The sequence below is a fragment of the Manduca sexta genome, chromosome 21 (assembly GCF_014839805.1).
Source record: "Manduca sexta isolate Smith_Timp_Sample1 chromosome 21, JHU_Msex_v1.0, whole genome shotgun sequence".
Classification (NCBI taxonomy): Eukaryota; Metazoa; Arthropoda; class Insecta; order Lepidoptera; family Sphingidae; genus Manduca; species Manduca sexta.
The window spans coordinates 2,683,886-2,696,981 of NC_051135.1; the positions used below are offsets into that span (position 1 = coordinate 2,683,886).

Genomic DNA, 13,096 nt, shown 5'->3' on the forward strand with positions numbered 1-13,096 from the left:
CTATCCAACGCAAAAAGAATTTTTCAATTTGGACTGGTAGTTCCTGAGATAAGCGCGTTCAAACAAACAAACAAACAAACAAACAAACAAACTCTTCAGCTTTATATAATAGTATAGATAATAACCAACACAAGCATCATGCGCTAAACAGAATCCATAAAATAGGACTATGTGTGTTATCTTTTTGTAAAATTAAGAAACTATCAATCTTGAAGTAGCGTCAAAGAATCCTACAAAACTGTCTTATTGAAGTAAACGATAGTGCTTATTAGCAGTAACGAGGCCGTAAAGTCGTTCGTTAGCTAAGGTTGGCTAGCATGCCCATAACTTAGCGGCAATATGGGAACACCCGCGTCGTACGCTACCGAAAAGCCAATTATAAGGGAAAATATTCACCTAATTATACGAGGGATTGTGTGATATGCATCGCGTGCAATTGGTTTATTTCGATATCTTGGGGGAATGCGGTAGCTGGAATACTTTTAAGTCAGACTCAACAGTAAAGATGTTATATATAACTATTTTAGCTATACATGTATATGCAAGATTTATATTTTTCAACTGAAGTTAGGAAGTACGTGAGTTATTTATAATTAATCACCACCTTCTAGGGCGACATGTTCTTAGTGGGAACGTTATTTATTCTCTAGAAAATTGCAATTGAAATTGGAGCTTTTATGCCTTAGACGACATAAAAACAATCATGGGTGTATGTTATGCAAAGCATTTGTATATAGGTTGTCTGAAAACCGATGATGGGTAACATTAAAGCTGATCCATTTATTGTAAATAAAAATTCGGCAACGACTCTACATTTTCAAATTGTATAACCACTCTGACAAATGAATATGTTTTAGTAGATTAATTGCTTATATTTTTAATACCAAATTTTTTTTCTTGACGCTTACAATACTGTGAAGTCTACCAATATTATGATAAAACATGATATAAACGTGGTGTTGAAAAGTGCATTAAAAAAAAACAAAGCAAAGGGGCCGTAGTAGCCCGCCAGCTTTCCTTTGTTCAATAATTGTAATAGAGATAAGGAAATGAGTTCAAGTGTGTAGATTTATAAACTAGAGGTTAACGAACGATAAGTTAATTTTAAGGCACGACAACATCAAGCTTTGTACACAAACAAAATAATTCATGAAACGCAATGTAATGAATATAGTTTACTATTTTACAAGTAAATACCGAAATAAATATTGCAAGTCACTCTTCTGATAGTGAGAACGACAAGCTCTTTAAAAATAATGACACAAGGCAGAATTTTGAATGACAAAATTCAGTTATATTGCATTCAACATGCGATATTACAATAAATCTCACAATGCTTATAGTAAAGCCAAAACAGCAATTATACTGAGTTTAGAATGTTAATTTCAACATATTGCTTTAGGAACAAAAGAATATAGGTAATATATTTCCTTTTACCCCGGCTAACCTGCATTATAAATATTTATAGAAATCCAAAAGAAGAAACAAACTAGACATATATATTTAAATATAAATACAGTAACGTCCCACAGAAATACCTATCCCTATGTAATCACGAGATAATTAACAGCTATAAATTAAGAGTTTTAAGATCATTAAACCGTTCTGTCGGGCGTATCCAGTCCTTGAATAAAATACGCCCGGAGACCACACACAACGGGTAATTTTGGACTTACAATTTATTTAATACCATGCCATGAATCCATTACAAATGAACTAGATTAAAATGTTAACGTGAACCGTGGAAAATGTATGGGTATCAATTCTTAGGAGCATTGGATTTGGTTTATAGGTTTGAGAAAATGAAATTGATGTAAGTATAGATGTAGGGTGTTGTAAATCGTTAAATGTATGAATTTTCAGAACAAAATGAACATAAATTAATAAATTCTTGCGAGGCTTAAGTATGTATAGATCGGTGTAGCATCCATAACCCATTTAAACATAAATAAAAACCAACGTACCCACATAAAATTTACAAACGAAAAAACACTCACGGAAATATTTTTTTTAAATAAAAACGTTGCCAACCATGTCCGCAAACATATTTCTTGTAAACGAAATCAGCGTGTGAGCCACATCAAAAAGTTGATCAGAATTTACCTAGTTACTGTTTTCCATCGGCATCTGGGTGCGCCGCGTGGCGGCAGCCGCTTGGCCTCGCGCCAAACGCCACCCAACCGTACGTTCGTAGTGTTTACATTAGGATTAATTTTTAGAACAAAAACAATGTTATATTCGAACATCATTCCGACACAACGCGACACTACACTCACGTATAAAATCTAAATGTACACTGACTGCACTCGGCTTTCTCTTTGCTCGCAAAAAAACTAATTTGAATTTTTATAGAAAATTGGGTCAACACGCCTTTCTAGGAAGCGTTTGCGCAGCCGACGCATTGTCTATTCGAATGTAAATCCTTTTAATGGTGAAAGGAGTTTTTGTTACGATATTTTAATATTTTGAAAATATCTGTAATATAATATTTCTGTATTGGATAAGAAGTAGTGGGTAATGCTGCCTTTAAAAATACAGAAAAAATACCAAATACTAATCGTAATAACTACTATTTAGATAGGTACTAATATATTTTCTATTTAATGTTAAATGTTTATTATTATTTCGATAAAATTGATTGTAGCTGTAAAATAAAGTGCATTCACACATAATCCAGATACGGTAGCACGTTGGTCACTAGGCGACAAGCGGCTTAACTATTTTTAAAAGCTAACTCTCAAATCATTTTATTACAAAATATGCACGATACTGCATAATGCTAGTCAAGTTGAGACATCACCATGGTGCACATTAATTGAACTAGCGACAATGCCCTTCAAAGGGGAACAGGACTGGACTTGACTCTACTCGGCGATAGAAACAGACAAAGCAAATGTACTCACTCAAATAGATTCTAGCATAATATGAATACAAGCTTACCATGAACTATCCAAAAACTATACCAACCATAAATATAACTGATTATATAAAATTCCCATGAATTCCTAATATTCCTTTAGTTTTCTTGATGTTTAAAATAAACAAAATAGTTATCATTTGTAAAAAAAAAATATTATTGTAGGAAGTAAAAATATTATTTAAAGAATCCAGTACGGAAACGCTCCGTACATTAGCCTTTTGAAGTATAAACGTAAACTGAGATATTGTGTTTGGCGCCATCTATGTCATAACGGATGAACTTAAAGCTAGAAGCTTAAAGCTCTTCGACTTTATAACATCTCTGTACAGATAATATTATGATTGAACTGATATGCATATCGGTATTTTAATTATTATTATATTCCAGTACCTAACGATGTCTATATATATTTTATTAAAAATGCTATAAGTATATTTTTTTGTTTTAAGATACGGACATATATTTTTTATTTAAGTTTAGCCACTAGTCACAAATAGGTGTATTGGTTAAAGTACCTATTTTTTACTATTTGAATCATAATATACATATAAATTTGAAATAGGTGAGACATACAATCTGACCACTAAACATTTTTGTTTGGTGGTCAATTTGCTTTTGCAAATAAACACTTAATTTAATATCACTCAAAAATTTACCTTAACACAGGATTCATATGTGCAGGCTCTCATATCTCAACTAGTATTCCCCGTAATGTGCTACGAAGAAACCTACTAATAAATTTTCTCACAAAGCTCAGTATTAATGAATGTTGCTTATCTTTATATTTCTGTGTGACGTTAAATGGTCACTGGTATTGGTGGTTAAAACCAAAAAAAAAACTAATATTAAATAATTAAATTAAAACATAATACAAAATCTACGCTGTCGTGGGAATAAAATAGTATTTCCTTTTAGGCACTTGTGACAGAACATCTCTACAGAACAAACTATTATGGTACAACGCCATCTATAGCAAATTGGTGGTATTACGAGGATAGGAAACGAAACAGAGGTTTTGAACATTTTGTGTCAGAATGACAAAAATATAAACATCGCTGTCAAACATATTTTATAAACTTTAATTAATTATTGATAATAATTAAGTAGAGTCATGAGACTCTTAATGTCCTTTGTCTGTTCCGAATTCACTTTGTGCATATAAATGCACCAAGTGAATTCGAAACAGACAGGATATTAATATTTTTCGGATTCATTAATAAATAAACCCCAATTCTTGACAATATTAATATCAACATTTTGTTTATTTTAAAGAAATTTTTTAGTTAGACATTTTTTTATATTTATCATTAATATTGCATTGGTAAATTAATGTTTTAATAATTATTTTCAATTCAAATAACACAAGAGGCTATGAAATTTTGAGGAATTAGTTTTAAAATAAAAGTTATAATAATATAATCTCATATAAGAAATTTCATGTACATGGTGTGCTTTCCATTTTTTCAATATTTTCGACAACAAAACATTATACTTACCGTAATGCGTTCATTTAAATCAATGACCCGCCAAATGTTCAATACAACTGAAATCAAGACCCACCCAGCCAAATGTACGACGAAAGCTCACATACAAAACTTTCCTTGTGTGCTTCGAAATTTTTGTTGTGCCCCTAGCTCGTCCTCGCGACGCCATTTTAGTTTATCCCCATCTCTCTTTGCCACAATGTACAATCCATAAGTAGAATGAGAAGGAAAGAATTATTTTATCTCCCTTTATCAATGAGTTGACGATCGGAGTTTTTAGAGAAGGGGAATGAAAAATTAAAAGTAGAAGTATGGCCACAATTTTCGATGCATTGGTAGGTTCGTTGTGAACGGGCGGAGATTTAAGATAATGTGATGTGTGTAATGGCGGACTAATGCATCGGATACGACGAACGAGATTTAAATTCCGTAGGCGAGACAATTATTAAATGTTATGTTAAGTAAATTTTATATTAGTTCATAATATATGGAATTACAATAATTATGAATCAGAGTCACTTCGCTGTCGGAATAAGATAAATAATTTTTCGACGCAAGTCATGTTAAAATATGTACTTGAAATATTATTTTGTTTGAATGTGCTACTTAACCTAACCTTTACCCCTATCTAATATAATATTAGAATTAGGTATATAAAAATCTTATCGAATCTATTATCCTCTCCTCGTTTTCCTTTTAAACTCTATCTCTCGTTACTCTCTCTCCTCCCCTTTACTTCTATTTCTTACCCCTATAAAACTAATGTCATCTAGGACTGTAAGAGCAAAAAGTCTACGAATGATGTGCTAACGCCATTGAAATCGTAGTTGAGTTGATGACAAAAAAGGAGAGAAAGGAAAACATAATTAAAATAAACTTACCTTTTAGGCAACGTCTTGTAACGCCTTTGAGGTTTTTTTTTCAATTCATACCATCTTGACAGGATCTGGAAAAGAAACAGTAAAATATTATTAAATTTGATACACTTATAAATCAAAAATGTGTGACAACAATTTTTTTCAAGTATTAATTTTTGAAGATTGATTAGGTTAAAGTAAATTTTTCGTATTAGTGTAAGAAACGATATTTCATAAATAAAATGGTTGGTGCGGTGGTGTATTTTCTCTAATTTTCATTTCTTGTAGCGCGATAGTTTAATATAATGTTATTATAAAAAAAACTATATTATTCCTATAGCACTTATTTTCTACTAGATTTAATTAAAATTTTAATTAACTACTATATTCGTTATTATATTTAAATCTTATTACTATTGAAACTATCCGCTTCAATTATCCGCTTAAATACATAAGTTTAGAAGAAAATCCAGTGACGAAGCGAACGAACTTCACATAAATTAACGTGCCAGTACACAGTGCAGTAACATCGATTATTTATAGCCACATACCACGGAGATAATCTCTACTAAGTGCACGTTTTACCGGTTGTTGCCGGTGTCTCGCCACTTCGCTTTATGGTAAGTTAAGCAAATATTAATGGCGATGGATTTATGATGCCTACCTTTAAAGATAGTGCCGCTTCTCGTTTCTTGAAAATTTTATTTCAATGTTAATGATTAAAGAATTATAATTCAAATTCATGTAAATGGTTAGAAAGTGATTTAGATCGTAAGAAATAAGCAGCGATAGCCAATTTTTAAAAATATTACTTTACTTTGGTTATGAAAATATCCCTGAAGTTTGAAAAAATATGAACATACAACCAGGAGAACATAAGTCTTCAAGACAGAGGTCAAACTGTCTTAAGTAAATCCCAACAACATTGTAACAACGTCGCTAATCAAATACGCTATCAGCGACAGGTTCAATATACGAGCAATAAAAATATTAACAACTTACCTACACTAGCAAAGGTCAGATGCAAGCACGGGCAAGACGCAACTCGCAGACCAGTCTCGCTTCGTGATTGATAAGCAATAAAGCCGGATTTATTACAAGAATGCCATAAACGCACGCCTAAATGGCTAATCATCTATTAATCGCAATTTAACGCATCAACACTGTCAAATAATACTTGAAAGAACAACCGATAAAAGTTTATTGCGCAATCGTAGCGCGTGAGCTGTGGCATGCGCGTGCGCTTCTAAGCTTTGTATGAATCTTCCAAAAAAATAATGTTCATACGAAAAATAACTAATTCGATGTAAGTTGAAATTTTTTATAATGTGGCTGATGATGGCATATTCTTAAATCTTTTTATTTATGTTCGATTGCCACAGAATTATTTCATGTGTAATTTTTAATCCATTTTCCCAGATTCACTTATAGTTCCTAATGGATTGGCCTTCTTTTGAATAATCCTAAAACCTATACCAAATATTGTGGAGAAAATGTAAACAAAATACATTTTGTATCCACCCCATTTTAGACGGATTTTCACAAGTTTGAATAACGGATCAACCAGGTCGCTAAACTGCAAACACAAAATATAAGTTGCAACACTATCCAATACTTTCCATTACAAAGCTCTAGAGAGCACTGAAATGCGCTGATCATTCTGAATCTTTATATATTATATTGTAATCACACTAACTAATAACTCTGAATGCATAACATAACAGCATTTGCATACTACTTTGCTTTACAAATACATACAGCACTGATATTTCTCCGGAAGAACTTTCCAATTTCAGAGACTTTAAACCTACCGTTACTTGGTGATGTTTTACATATTGTTATAATAATAATACCAACTTTTGTATTATATATTGTCCCACTGCTGGGCAGGGGTGTCCTCTACTACTGAGAGGGTTTAGATCTTAGTTCATTACCGACCTGGTGCGTGTTGAAAGAATTCACATACCCTCGAACTTCTAATGTTGCTTAGGTATGAAGATTTCCTCATTCATTTAATTTATTTTGTTATTTTAAATATAAAAGAATATTGAAATATGACGTCATCAATAAAAAATAAAAACAACTTTAACCCTATAAGGAAGGACCGTAACCTACCGCAAAAGCTGGACATTATGTGAGTAGGCAGTATAATTCCTTTGTTTATCGCTTACAACTGCCCACTCTTGGACGTTGAACTTTAAATCGATTGATTACGGTTTTTTAATGGTTGAACGCGAATATTTGTTAATATTTCATTGTTTGGTCCATTGTTTTGGTACTGCGGCACTTGCTTTCTTCGAAGTATTGAGTTGGTTAAATAGTACCTATAATATAATTTTGTGTAGGTACCTATTGATTCCTTCGAACAACTTTATAATAAGTACATGATTATAACCTCTATAGAAATCAGTTTGTAAATAAAAATAAAAGATAATCTGTCATTTTTTTTAATAATATTGATTGTTGAAGCCATACTTAGTATGAGTACTTTAATTTAAAAAAATTGCGATGTTTTTAAATTTATTTTTATTTAGAAAACCAAGGAATTTTCATTTCAAAGCTATAAAACTATCTGTAATCTATAAAATAAATTTCACGTAACCTCTAGCAATGGCTTTCATAGATGAGCGATTTTATTTTCTCCACGCCGTTTGCAGATGAAGCGAACGACTGGAATTGTGTGTTTGAGCGTAAAAATGGCGAGTAAGCAAAAGTCCGAAATATGCTCTATTTTTGCTTTTAGGTTCAAATAGTTTGTTAGAGTGAAATTAACTATTAATATGGGGATTATATTAAAAATACCTACTGAAGATTGCTAAGGAAAACATTTACAGGAAAGAAAAATCTAGCATCTAAAACAAAGTTATCATTATCTATATAGTTTAGAAGAAGCATTACTTTAAAATTCTAAGAATTAACATTGGCACGGAATATTTGCTAGAAATTAGTGATGTATGTGAATTACTCATACAGCATACATATGTTATGAGTATTCGTTGTAAAACCGCGATGAATCTCGCCATATTCTCGGCGCATAAATACCAATGTATGGAATGGCTATTAGATACGTAATGTTCCATTCAAAGGCGCGGGCAACGTATCTCGATCGCCCAAACACCGGTTGTTTAGTGATGTTGTAAATCAAATCATCAATTATCGACAATCGTTTACACTCGTGACGCCGCCGTGTAAACAATCCCGGACGTTAAAACTGCTACCTACGTTTTACGACTATTCAATTTGGGGGAAAATCGATTTTATTCGCTAGCTTTTCAATCGATTCACGTGTAAAGTCGCTCGGTGATCGCGCCGGGCGATGTTTGGATTTTGATTTTTTTTACTTCAGTAAGGAAGTGGTTGGCGGATACAGCGTGAACGAGGAAGATGCGCGAGGTAAACAACAGCGTTGTAAACTATGGTTTATTTACTTAACCCTTACATCAATTTTGGGAGGGAAACTTTACGTACCTTGACCGCTTCCAGAATCTGGTCTATGGACAGAACACACTTATTTATAGTTATGACTCAGAGTTACGTGAAACGATGGTCGACACATTTTACTAACTAAACTTCATTGAGATTGGCACTTTCATATATAATCACTCTTAATTTCGGTGCCGAGTGTGAGCACCGAAGAACAACTGAATGGTCGTCCATCTACGATATCACATATTTATGCCGCGAACAAAACACAACAAATTGATATGTTTATCTACAAAAGAACTATAAACTCATTCAGAGCGGGCCCACCCTTTAGCGAGGGGATCCACCCTTCTGATTAAAAAAATTGCAAAATATAACACAAATCATAAAAAGTTCCCCCATAAGATCCCATGCTATCTACGGTGGATATAATTTTTGGCTAACTCGTAGTTCCGGGGAAATGGTCTGTGAAGCATTGAGATTCAAATTTTTGTTATACATTATTCATGATAAAGTTTAAATATGCGAGGTTGTATATACTGGGACATGATTACATGTAGGGAAATTTGTTCTACTGACAATAAATATATTTTGTATAATGTAGATATTTTTTTTTTAAATAAATATTTATATCTACCATATTAAACTAAAAACAGTTACAGAGTCACGTGGTAAAGAATTTAGCTTTCACATGTATTTATCAAAGTTTTGTTTTCATCAAATACCTATATTACAAAAACTTTGGTTGAAACTAATGTGAAATCTTACCGAAACTTATTCAGAATATATAGAATACAATTCAGTGAATACGGATTCATTGGCTTATACTCATTCACACTATATACTTTTACACAACCAACTACGTTTAATTACCCGCACTATACTAAATCATTTTCACACCAGCAATTTTGAACTAACCCTTAAACGAATCACATGGCTATTAAAAATATAACCCCTCACAAAACAGGGGTGTTCCACGTTATATTTTGATAGCTTGATGGGAAAAGTTAAAATAGTTTCTGAATACTCGCATTTAACACAATGGTTAATTACTCGCATGAGAGTTGAGATTAATTTGAAAATTACGTTCAAAGTATGCGATGAAGATAATCAACTTGAGATCTAGAGATATCACTATAATAGCAATAAAAACATAATTGCAATGCTTTATAAGTTGAGTGTTGATTCGTCTCGATAGGAGGCGTTGAAACCTTTTATTGCCATGTCTGTGATGTAGGAAGATACGAAATCATAGACTTATAAAATTAGTTGGTTAATTGAAAAATTGCTAGTTGTGGTTGCCTGTGAGAGGGTAATATGATTTGTTTAAGTTCTTAATCTATCGCCTACTGACGATTCAATAAAATATAAATAATCTCCAAAAGCATTACTGAGGTTTAATTAATAACAGTAATGTTTATTTATCCAAAATATAGATAAGTACTGAGTACATAATTCTCTTTAACGGTGATGCCCACACCAGGCTATACCTGTATCATTGACATTGGTTGTAGTATAACGAGTTCATTCAATGTAAGTAATCTGCAGGTTAGAAAAGCAGAAATGGCTAGAGATCTGATACTATCATATCTGTCTAGATTTGACTTTCATTAGACACTGAAATAGTTGAGTAATTGTTTCCTTTTAAGAATTTTATATTAAACGTTAATTTTATTCGTACGTAAATTTAATATTAATCAAATGTGTCTACAAATATTGTTGTTTCACGCGTTACTTAGACGCACAACTCTATATATAAACGGGCGTTTTTGTTTCTCCGGTTAGTTGGGGCACTAATTCTGGTGCGTTTACGACTGCCAGATCGGGCGTTCCAGATGCCGCTCCCACGCCGACACTGTCCCTTCACAGTGAATCACACTAAATGAAACAACCATTCTGTTACACCTACTTGAATCGATAAATTTTTATGAACGAAGCGATACATATAAAAATATAGATGATTAAAATATCATTTAAAATTGCCAAATCCCTTGTTTCACAATGGCAGATGGCTTTTGTGAATTAGTAAAATGAATCGCTACAATATGTATTCAAATATCATTTTTATTATCTATAATGTTTTACCTCCACGAAAGGATATTATCGTTATGTGTTCAATATGTGTATGATATATCAAACCCTGTATCAGTATTGATATTATCTTCAACTACAACTCTGTACTACATATATTACCTTGGTGACGTACTTGTAATGCGTACGTAGTATAAATCCAACCGCCGCGCTAAGGTCCTGGGTTCGAAACCCAAGTCAGTCCAAAAATAATAATGACTGGATCTTTCCATCTAATAATTACTCAGTTGCAGGAAGTTAGCGGTTTGATCTCCCGTTCGCCCTATGCCTCGAAAAACACGTTAAAGTATCGTCTAATATCTCTTAGGTCATATTGGATTCCCGCCTCCCTTGCCGATGGGAATGAAGGAACAGAGACTGCCCCTGTGTATTAAACACACGCTTGTACACTGATCGCCGTTGAGATATACGGTTTGGAGGGATTCATTTCATAGTATTGTAATTTGTAGTAACTAAATGAACTCCACAATGGTCAGAAAATTTTCCTCTTATTATGCATTAAGTTTTTTTAAATAATGTTATATAAAACAATACAAAGCAGACCATTACAATATAGAACTAAAAAATATTATCAGGCGTCCATATACAATTATAAAAAAAAAAACACATTCAATAATTTACTAACCCCATCCCAATTAAATATGTGAACGCTCTCGATTGAGTTTCATGGTATATATTCCCGATGCCCGCATTAACCTAAGTGGATAAACGTGTTGTAGATAATACAAGCCGAGATTTTTGTTTGTTTATCTAAACATTTTTACGGACTCATCCTTCAGTGCAGGCTTTAAATTAATTTATTTAATTGGACTACAAATATTACGTTGGCGATATTTAAATCAAAATACTTTTCAATTTTATTATGTTATTTGCTGTTGCAAATGATTTCATTGTTATTTATATGTAGATGGTATTTCAAGTTACCAACAACAATAATTTATATAAATTTTTCACCTTAATTAAAACACACAGTATCTGATCCCAAAATAAGATTATAAGTACAATTTTCAAATTCTAAGTTGGAATGTTAACTTTCTTAGTCCCTTAAACGATCTTTTATAAAATATCTAATAATAATAAACACACTATTTAGTCAAATATTTACATACGCAATTATCTTTAATCCATTGATTGCATATAAAAATAAATAGTGAGAAGCAATGAAACCAGAGTGTTGAATTAAATAACACGCGTCCGACGATCATAATGCATAAGCTACCTATTCGTTATAAATCTCAACTTTTTATGTACCATTAAAAACGGTTTTATTAGTTATTAACACGTGTTAAACGGGTAAAAGACTAAAACATTTGTAGAAAACTCCGGTCATTAACATACGAGTGTGATGCACTAAATGTCTATTGACGAATCGTAATGATTAGCGGATAGTGGTTGCCTCAGAGTAAGTACAAGGAGCGCGAGGGCCTACACAATGTTCCCAGTCATTATTATAATGAGAGTTTGTTACTTTAGATGTACAGGATAGTGTCCAAAACTATTTGATTTTTAAAATTATTTTATTTATTGAAATGTACATTATCATTGAATGCTAAAGTTTTAAAGTGCTAGAGTTTTTTTACTTAGGGATTTTAAGCGGGTAGAGTCGTAAGCAAAACCAAGTTAATAAGTACCAGTGGCGGAAAGTGAAATTTTCCAAAATAGAACCCGGCACTACATATAGGTACTAGGCACTAATGCTGTCTGCAAATCGTCCTGATGATAATTTGATTCTACAAAAAGTGAAGCCGGCAGATATCAGATTATAGGGGGACTTCGCTACTAATAGGAATACACTTAAGTATGTCAAAGGATAATATTTACCATTTGCATAAAGCTAAATAATGTATATAAGCTAAGAAAATCTAACTCAAAGAAGTTTAATAGATAATTATAATTCAAAAAATTATTACAGTCGTTTTCGAGGATGCCTTTATAAATGTAATATTATGGCGGAATAGTATATATTTTGTTATACTTACAATATTAGGCGAAGTCTAAAGTATTTGCTAAAAAAATATATTTAAAGAGTCTTCTTTAGCAATATAATATCACTGTATTAGCAATAAGTTAACAAAACGCGGAAGAAACACGTCCTTTTACCTCGTGTCTTTAGAGTTAATTTATTCATTAATTTTATACTGTATTTTAAATATAATTTTGTTTTATCTTTACTTCTTTTTATATAATAATATAGTAAAAATCTTAAATAATAGCATCGTGAGTCAATTCTTACGTATAGAATACATTAATGAATTATTCATATAACCATTTTACTCGATTTCTATATATAAAAGATAATCGTACTATAAAATAGAATAGTA

The 13,096-nt window shown here is 32.1% G+C and overlaps 1 protein-coding gene across 2 annotated transcripts in view; it reads right to left on the minus strand.

Annotated features, from left to right (window-relative positions):
• The window catches only part of LOC115444954 (homeobox protein abdominal-B), a 94,305-nt gene that overhangs the window by 33,901 nt on the left and 47,308 nt on the right, over positions 1-13,096 (minus strand). For both annotated transcript variants that reach the window (XM_030170975.2, XM_030170967.2), the window contains one exon: positions 5,286-5,350. The gene's annotated coding sequence lies outside the window, so the exon portion shown is untranslated. The remainder of the gene's footprint in view (positions 1-5,285; positions 5,351-13,096) is intronic.